The following is an 8,614-nucleotide window of genomic DNA, read 5'->3' on the forward strand; positions in this document are numbered from 1 at the left end:
TCTTCCCATTCCCCCTTTTTAATTGATTTGATTTGTCTACGGATGGATGTTAATCTTTACCATCACATGCTGGATAGTAAGGAGCAAATGACAGGCCTCTTCAGATTATAAGTCTGCAGACTTGAGAAAAGTTGTTCTTAGGGAGCTGCTGTTTAATAACTACCAAAGAAACCTTACACTTAGATTTAAGGACTTGATTTTCATATGACATTCTGGACTATGAGGAGATGTTTAACAAAATACAAGGTCATGAATCGGTCACTTGGAAGCTGCTTTTCTATAGCACTGACTCCTCACTTGGGCCATAAGATAACTAAAAGCAGGATGAAAACCTGGCATCTCTGCCTTCATTTTGTGCATTTCCTTTATGTTGGTCACCTGCTTGCTTTGGCTCAACAGTATGTTAATCACTCAAGGAGCGTTTGCCTAGCCTCTCTCACTCCCCTTCAAGGATGTAGGCTCAGAGGTAAATCATTGTCCTAAACCTGCAGTTACCTTGGATTCCAGGAAAGGCAGAACCTCATGGGACAGACCTGTGCCTAGAGAAGGGAAATAATTCATGATGGTGAGGCTGTATGCACCCTAGAGAAGTAACCATCTCCTGAGAATCATACTGAGCCCCTCCTGTGATTGATGACAACCATAAGGCCCTCTTCAGATCACCTTGCAGAACCAGAACTGAGTCAAAGATCAACCAAGGCCACACCCTGACCAGGATTGCTAAATTATTCATTAGCTCCTGGCCCTTGCCCCAACTCTTCCTCTAAGAACCTAAAACTCATGACAGTATCCTGAAGACAGAATTAAGAGTCATTGGACCCCTTTATTTGTCCTTATCCCAATGTGGCCACATCAAACGAATCTTCTCTCTCTGCTTTTCACCCTTACTCTGTTCTTTAATTGGCATATTGGGGACAGGTGGCCATGCAAAACCTTTCAGGGCTGCCAGAGCTTGGGATTTTGCCCTAAAAACTCAAATTACAGCCACTTTGGTAGAATTCACAGCAGTGAAGACATTCTGCACATGGAAGGGATAAAAATTACTGGAGATCAGAAAGCAGATCAGGCCAGAGAGCCTCCAAGATGGCTACTAATGACCCCCCGCCCCCCACCTGCTAGTATTCACATTATATGTAGTCCTCTCCAATATCATATTAGGGTTTGCTTATGTCACCAAGAGAATATAGCAAAAGTAATGGTATGTTACTTTTGATATGCAATTGCAAACGATATCACAACTTCTGTCTTGCTCTTTTTGTCTTTTGGATGGCTCACTCTGTGAGATACCAAGTGACACATGGTAAAGACAATTAATTAAGTGGTCTATTGCAATCCCTATGTGTCAAAAAATTGATGCCTCCTTCCAACAGCAATGTTGAATGAGCCAGAGTCATCCAGCAAACCTATGTCCAGAAATTGTGTGAGACAAATATTTATAGATTTAAGTCTCTAGGTTTGGGTAACAGGTTGCATGGCAATAGTTAACTAATATAAGAATTATGTCCAATTTATTCCTTTGCTTCTTAAATACTAGTTGTTTAAAAAAATTGTTTTTGAGACAGTATCTCACTATGCAGCCCTAGCTGGCCTGGAACTTGCTAAGTAGACCAGGCTGACCTCAAACTCAGAGAGATCTGCCTCTTGAGCACTGGGATTAAAGGCATGTGTCACCATACCTGTCTGCTTAAGGTTTTTTTTGCTAAGGCCTGGTGTAGAGGCAGAGGCAGGTCCATGTCTGTGACTTCCAGGCCAGCCAGAGAAACATAGAGACCATAAATAAATAAAATAAATAAATAAATAAATAAATAAATAAATAAATAAATAAATAGTTTTTCTTTCCATTTGCATTCTCACCTGGATTTTTCACTTTTTCTTTATTTTTTGTTTTTAAATATTTTGTTATTTTTATTTTGTGTACGAGTGTATTGCCTGCATGCATGTAAGTGTACCCATGTCGTTCAATGCTTGTGGAAGTCAGAAAATAGTGTCTGATTCCCTGGAACTGGTGTTACAAATGGTTGTTAACTGCCATGTGGGTGCTGGGAATCAAACCCAGGTCCTTTGCAAAAGTAGCCAGTGTTCTTTTAACTGCTGAGCCATCTCTCCAGTCCCCCACTTTTTCAATTTTATATGGAATTTGAATTTTGGAAATACATTTTGTAGGTCATATAAAAACTTATATTTACAGCCAGGCATGGTAGTACAGTCTTTAATCCCAGCACTCAGAAGGCAGAAACAAGAGGATCTCTGTCAAATTGAGGCCAGGCTGGTGGACACAGCGAGTCCCAGACAAGCTAGGGCTACCGGGAGACCTGTCTCCAAAAACCAAAACCAAAACCAAAATAATTGTACTCACTAAAAATATACATGTGTTCTACTGTCATTGCTGTCCCTACTTTAAAGGAAATGTGGTCCAAATGAGTTTTAAGATGAACAGAGTTGATTTCTATCTTCTCATAGTTTGCTCTTATAGTGCAAACCGTTTTTATAAATTTGAAGGAAAGGTTTTCATTTCCAAAAAAAATTATCAAGCCTAAAAACAGTGTGCAATCACAGACAAGTCTATAAAAAGACGTCTGTCAACTGCAATTTATAATTTAGAAGAAAGCTTATTGCAGTTTTCAGCTCACTGTCAGCTATTCCTAGGAGGTTTCTTAAAGTGCAGTTTAAAAACATAATCATGAAATGTTAAAGGCCTTCTGTAAACCGACTGATGTCTTCTTCCTGATTTAATCACCCCCAAAAGTTAATAGGAACAGCTTTCTTTATAGTCTACACTAAGAAAAATAAGAAAACCTTTCTTTCAAAACCCAAAACTATATGAAAATAACTTGAAAGGTATTGAATGTCAAGAAAAAGCATAGTTTCCTTATGGTTATCTTTACTAGTTGAATGAATGTCAAGATCTTCATATGAGTTTCCAGAAATTCTCTATCAATAATATAAAATTTTAAATAGCAAATAAAGCCAGGCATAGTGGCATACACCTGTAATCCCAACATTTGAGAGGCTAAGACAGGAGGATCATGAGTTTGAGAGCCACCAGATCTACATGGCAAATTCCATTCCAGCCCAAGCTGAATAGTGAGACCTTATCCCCCAAATAATAAAGATACAAATAAATAAAAAGTAACAGTAAAATGGCAACCAAATAAGCCCTGCCATTAATAACTACATAAATAGGCACACATATATTTGTATGTTTGTTCATTGAGACAAGATCTTGGCCAGGCTTGGTGGCACATGCCTTTAATCCCAGCTGGCCTGGAACTTGCTAAGTAGACCAGGCTGGCCTCAAACTCAGAGAGATCTGCCTCTTGAGCACTGGGTTAAAGGCATGTGTCACCATACCTGTCTGCTTAAAATTTTTTTGCTAAGGCCTGGTGTAGAGGCAGAGGCAGGCAGATCTCTGTGAGTTCAAGGCCAGCCTGGTCTATATAGTGAGTTCCAGGACAGCTGGGGCTACAGGGAGACCCTGTCTCAAAAAGACCAAAAAAAAAAAAAAAAAAAAAAAAACTTGCTATGTAGGCAAAGCTGACCTAGAACTCTATGTAGTCCAGGTTGGCCTTAGCATCCCAAATACTAGGATTATAAATGTGAACCATCATGCCTTATACATACATGATAGGCAAGAACTGTGCCACTGAGTTACTCTCCCAGTACTATGTATCAAACATGCCCTTGCCTCTTTGACTAGGCCATTTCTTCATCTTTAAATAAGAATATCTAATAGAGATATTGTGACAATTAAATGAAATTAAGCACACAAAACAAATAACATAAAATTAGCTCATAGTAACCAAAGTTCTCAATAAGTATAACCAAAATAATAATCCAAAAGACTAATATCAAAAGAAATGAATTCAGTCCTATTCCCTGATCTCCAAAGAGAGATGAAGGGCTGTGGCTGAGGGTTAATCACAAATGGCTAATGATATAATCAACCACACCTACACAATGGAACCACCATAAACTCCAAAAAGGGATTTTGAAGAGCTTCCAGATTAGCAAACACATCCACATACCAAGAAGGTGATACAGTGCCAATTCCACAGGAACTAAAGATCCTAGGTTCCAAATCTTTCCAAATGTCGTTTATTCATTTGTATCCTTCATAATACCTTTTATAATAAACTGACAAACACAATCTGTGTTTCCATGAGTTCTGTGATCAATTATAGTAAATTACAAAACTGAGGATGGGGTGGTAAGAATGCTCAACTTATAGCCAACCTAGTCAGAAGTGTGGGTAACCACTGCCTACAACTGGCAAGTGGCATATTTTCACAAGGGACAGGACTAACCCTTAACCTACATAGTTTGCACAAATTCCAGTTGTGTCAGAATTAAGTAAATTATTACTCATAATTACACCAACCCAGTTGGTGTCCACAAAAAACTAGAGAGCTGTTTGGTATAGAAACCATACATTTTGGTGTCAGAAGTGCTAGTAAGCAGGAATGTCCTGCTGGCAGTGGGGGATGGTGACGGTGGGAGTAACGGAACAGCAGTAGAAGTACAAATAAAAAGAAAGCGGCACTACTCCAAAGAGACAAAGGAACCAAGTAACTGAGATCCCAATGGCCAAAGCTGAAACCACTGGAGCAACAAAATAAAGCAGTACTGGATTATAATATAAATAGAAAATAGAAAATAAATATCCATGAGTTGGAACTAACTATGAATGCTTGTGTCAATAACGGGAAACAGGAGATAATCTTTGCAGAAAATTTTAAAATAATTCATGTAGATTCTCCACCATTATGAAGGGGGAGCACAACCCTATACTCCTTAATTGTGGGATGTGCAAGAGTGTGGAAAATGGAAACAAGAGTACTTTCATAACAGAGAAACCTGACAAATACCACCTCAACCAGGTAATCATGAATGACAGCATCAACAGTAATAAAGTATATTAATAGTATGTACTTTTTTTAACAACTGATTAAGCTGAAAATATGGAATGCTTCATAAATTTGTGTGTTGTCCTCAGGTAGGGACCATGCTAATTTTCTCTGTATCATTCCAATTTTAATATAATGTGCTGCCAAAGCAAGTACTATAGTATGTGTTCTTGATATGATGCAATGAGAATAGACTGTCGCCTCTGTGGTCTTCCTCCCCTTATCTGTGACCACACTCTGCCCATAGGACAAACACTACACAAATCCCAGTAGAGTGGCATGCTGACAAATGCTCCTCAAAATTGTGAAGGAAGTCATCAAGACCGAGATCATCAAGTGCCAATGCCAAGAAGACCTTTAGGTGACATGACAACATAGATGGGCTCCTGGAAAAGAAAGGATATTTGGTAGAAATGAAGAAAATCTGAATAAAGTATGGACTTTAGTTCAATTTTTAAAAATACTTTAAGCCGGGAGTGGCGGCACATGCCTTTAATCCCAGTACTAGGGAGGCAGAAGCAGACAGATCTCTGTAAGACAGAGGCCAGACTGGTCTACATAGCTAGTTATAGTTATAGACTGACTGTAGAGCCAGACTACCTGGGTTTAAAATCTGATTTTGTTGTTGCTGTTCTTTGGTTTTTTTTTTTTTTTGTTGCATGAGACAGGGTCTCACTGGCTGTGCTGGAACTTGCTACAGAGAAAAATTGATTCTCGAAGGGTGTGGTGACACACAACTTTAATCCCAGGACTCAGGAGGCAGTGGCAGGAGGATCTCTGAGTTCCAGGCCATCCAGATCTACAAGGTGAGTTCCAAGCCAGCTGGGGCTACACAGTGAGCCCATCTCAAAGACAGATGGACAGGCAGAGAGACAGACAGATAGATAGATAATAAAGATCTGAGTCTCCATTTACTAATACTGTATCCTTTTGGGAAAGTTTACTTAACTGCTCAAGTATGAAGCTTTCCTCATCTATAAAAACAGGTATTACCAAGGACTCTTCCCTACAAGGTTATTTTAAACAACAAAGTAGTGGTAACATTCAATAGAGTTACCCATTATGTACATTCAATAGAATTACCTATTATCATTACTATTTTGTTTAATTTGGAGAAGTTGTTTAGTACTGCAACAAAGTAAGCTACATAGATTTTTAAAAATATTTTATTTATTTTTATTTTACTTGTATGACTGTATTGCCTGAATGTAGGTAAGTGCACCCATGCGGTGCAATGTCCTCAGAGGTCAGAAGAGGGCATCAGATCCCCAACTGTTACCAACAGTTGTTAGCTGCCAGCTAGTGCTGGGAATTGAACCCAGGTCCTCTGCAAGAGCAGCCAGTGCTTTTAACCACTGAGCCATCTCTCCAGTCCCAGCTACATAGATTTTTTTATAAAGAGAAAATCCATTTTAAATTACTCATTCCCATGAAATATACATAGAAACAGAGAAATAGAGAATATCTAACCTCTGTTTCTTCATGTTAGTTTTCATGAAGTTATAATTTTCTGGTATTTCATCAATAATATTTTAATTGATAATTATTATTATAGCTTTTGCATAAGATTAGACACAAAATTTTCTTGAAATAATAATGTTATATTTCATACTCCTTTAAAATATTTACTTTATTTTTAGTTATCTTATTGTACTAGGCCACAAAGTACATAGACTTACTTATTATAAAATAAATATAATTAAACTAATGTGTCAGTATAACAATAAAATTCCTTTTAGTTGACAAAATCCCCACTACAGGGATATTATATCACCATATAATAATTCTCTTTTCTCCTTAATTCCATTCAATACTACCAATTCCAAAAATTTCACATATTTCATTTTTGTCAATATGAATCCTAATAAAAGTATGTATGATACTAAGTAAAATCAAACAACAGAAAAAAATTTGTTAAGCTTAATTTCAAAGGAAGAAATTAATGATAGTATACACAGAGGGAGCAATCATAACCAAATAAAAGTCCGATCACCAGAAGATACAAGAGGTGTTTTTTGTTTGTTTATTTTTATGTGCTTTGCCTGAAATACTGAAGGAGGCCAGAAGAGGGCGTCCGATCCCCTGGAACTGGAGTTACAGACCATTGTCAGCCACCACCTGGATGCTGGGAACCAAACCAAGGTCCTCTGGAGGAATAGCCAGTGCTCTTAACCACTGAGTCATTTCTCCAGCCCTAGGGTTCTTTTTCAAATAAATAATACAGCCGAGTTTTTCCTGGCACTGAGATGTCTGTATGTATATTTAAACACTTAACTGAGTGTTCAAAACCAATCTACAGAAATTAAGGTAAAATAGTAAGTCCCAAGGGAAGTACCTTCCAACAGAACTGTTAGTACACACAGCAGAGAAGGTGAAGAAATACCCTCAAGGTTAAATAACTGGGAAGTATAATGTTACTGTCCTGCTTGACTCAAGTACCACCAACATCTATTCTAGACAGACCCGTTTACAAAACTGCCAAGGAAGCAATTCTTGTCTTTTCTGTGGGAAAGAGAAAGTTCTTAGTTATTCATATTTTATGAACAACTTGATCCAAAAATTAATATAGGACCAAATACCGGCCAAAAATAGTATAGTCACTCATCATCTAGTTTTATACATTGTGCTTTCATATCAAATGTTTACTAAGGGCTGAAGATGTAGCTCAGTAGTAAAAAGAATTGCATGAGGCCCAGTTCAATCCTTGGAGCGCGCATGCACGCGCGCACACACACACACACACACACACACACACACACACATTCTTTTCTATTAATCGTCTACTTAAAGCACATCCGTTCTAATTTAAAATAGAGCAGCTACAACACATACCTGGTCAATGCTAAAACTCACTAAGGAACAGATGGTTCTGTTGAATCATAAGAGAAGCCCCCACCCCAGACCTGAGGACAGGCCCTAAAGACTCAGTCTGACTAGAACTATAGAGGTGTTACTTCACCCTAACTCTCTTCACCTTAGAAGCTAGCTCCTGTGGCCTGGTTTTCAAATAGGACTGCCAATGCCTCTATTATTGCCTACATATACTATGAGTCTCACTTCATACCCTATTCCTACCCTCACCTTTCCAATCCAGCCACACTAGCCTGCTTAGTTCCTCTAATAAGCCATCTCTTGTTGGCTTTGGGCTTTTTATTTTTTGTTTCATTTCAGGATTTTGAATTTGAATCAACTGCTCTTCAGCAGATGGAATGACACACTCAAAAGCACTGAAATAAAAAAAATAATAGATCAGTGTTCCTCTTCCGGAGCATGATTTTTTTTAACTATTTATCCTATATTTAATTAAATAATTATATAATTATATAATGGTTTTCTCAACAGTAGGTAATCTTAGAAAGGACAAGGCCCACAACTGCTTTATTCCTCACAGAGCACAGTGCTGATACAATGAGCACATTTATGGAATCTTATTGCATATGAAGGACTTGCTACATGCTCTATCACTGAATAAAGCAGTTCTGCCAAGCTCATTTGACATGTGAAGAAATTAGAATACTGAGGATTTTAGCCCAATGTTACCCAGCTCAGAATTTACTACAGATTTCATGTTCTCAGCTACTAACAAATACTATTTACCAAATATAGGATGAAGAAATAATACACATCAAGGCTAGAATGTGTCTTATGAGACCAACAAATAATTCATTCTCCATAATGAAGAATCCATAGCAAGTACTACCAAACCTGTA

The 8,614-nt window shown here is 37.9% G+C and overlaps 1 protein-coding gene and 1 non-coding gene across 2 annotated transcripts in view; both read right to left on the reverse strand.

Moving 5' to 3' along the window:
• Efcab2 (EF-hand calcium binding domain 2) overlaps positions 1–8,614 on the reverse strand; it is a gene marked incomplete in the record, with an annotated part of 115,802 nt that overhangs the window by 99,866 nt on the left and 7,322 nt on the right.
• Positions 4,953–5,060, reverse strand: LOC115066997. Its single transcript, XR_003846435.1, has one exon. It is a non-coding gene; the product is annotated as a U6 spliceosomal RNA (small nuclear RNA).

Source organism: Nannospalax galili, unplaced genomic scaffold (assembly GCF_000622305.1).
Source record: "Nannospalax galili isolate Female #2095 unplaced genomic scaffold, S.galili_v1.0 scaffold543, whole genome shotgun sequence".
Classification (NCBI taxonomy): Eukaryota; Metazoa; Chordata; class Mammalia; order Rodentia; family Spalacidae; genus Nannospalax; species Nannospalax galili.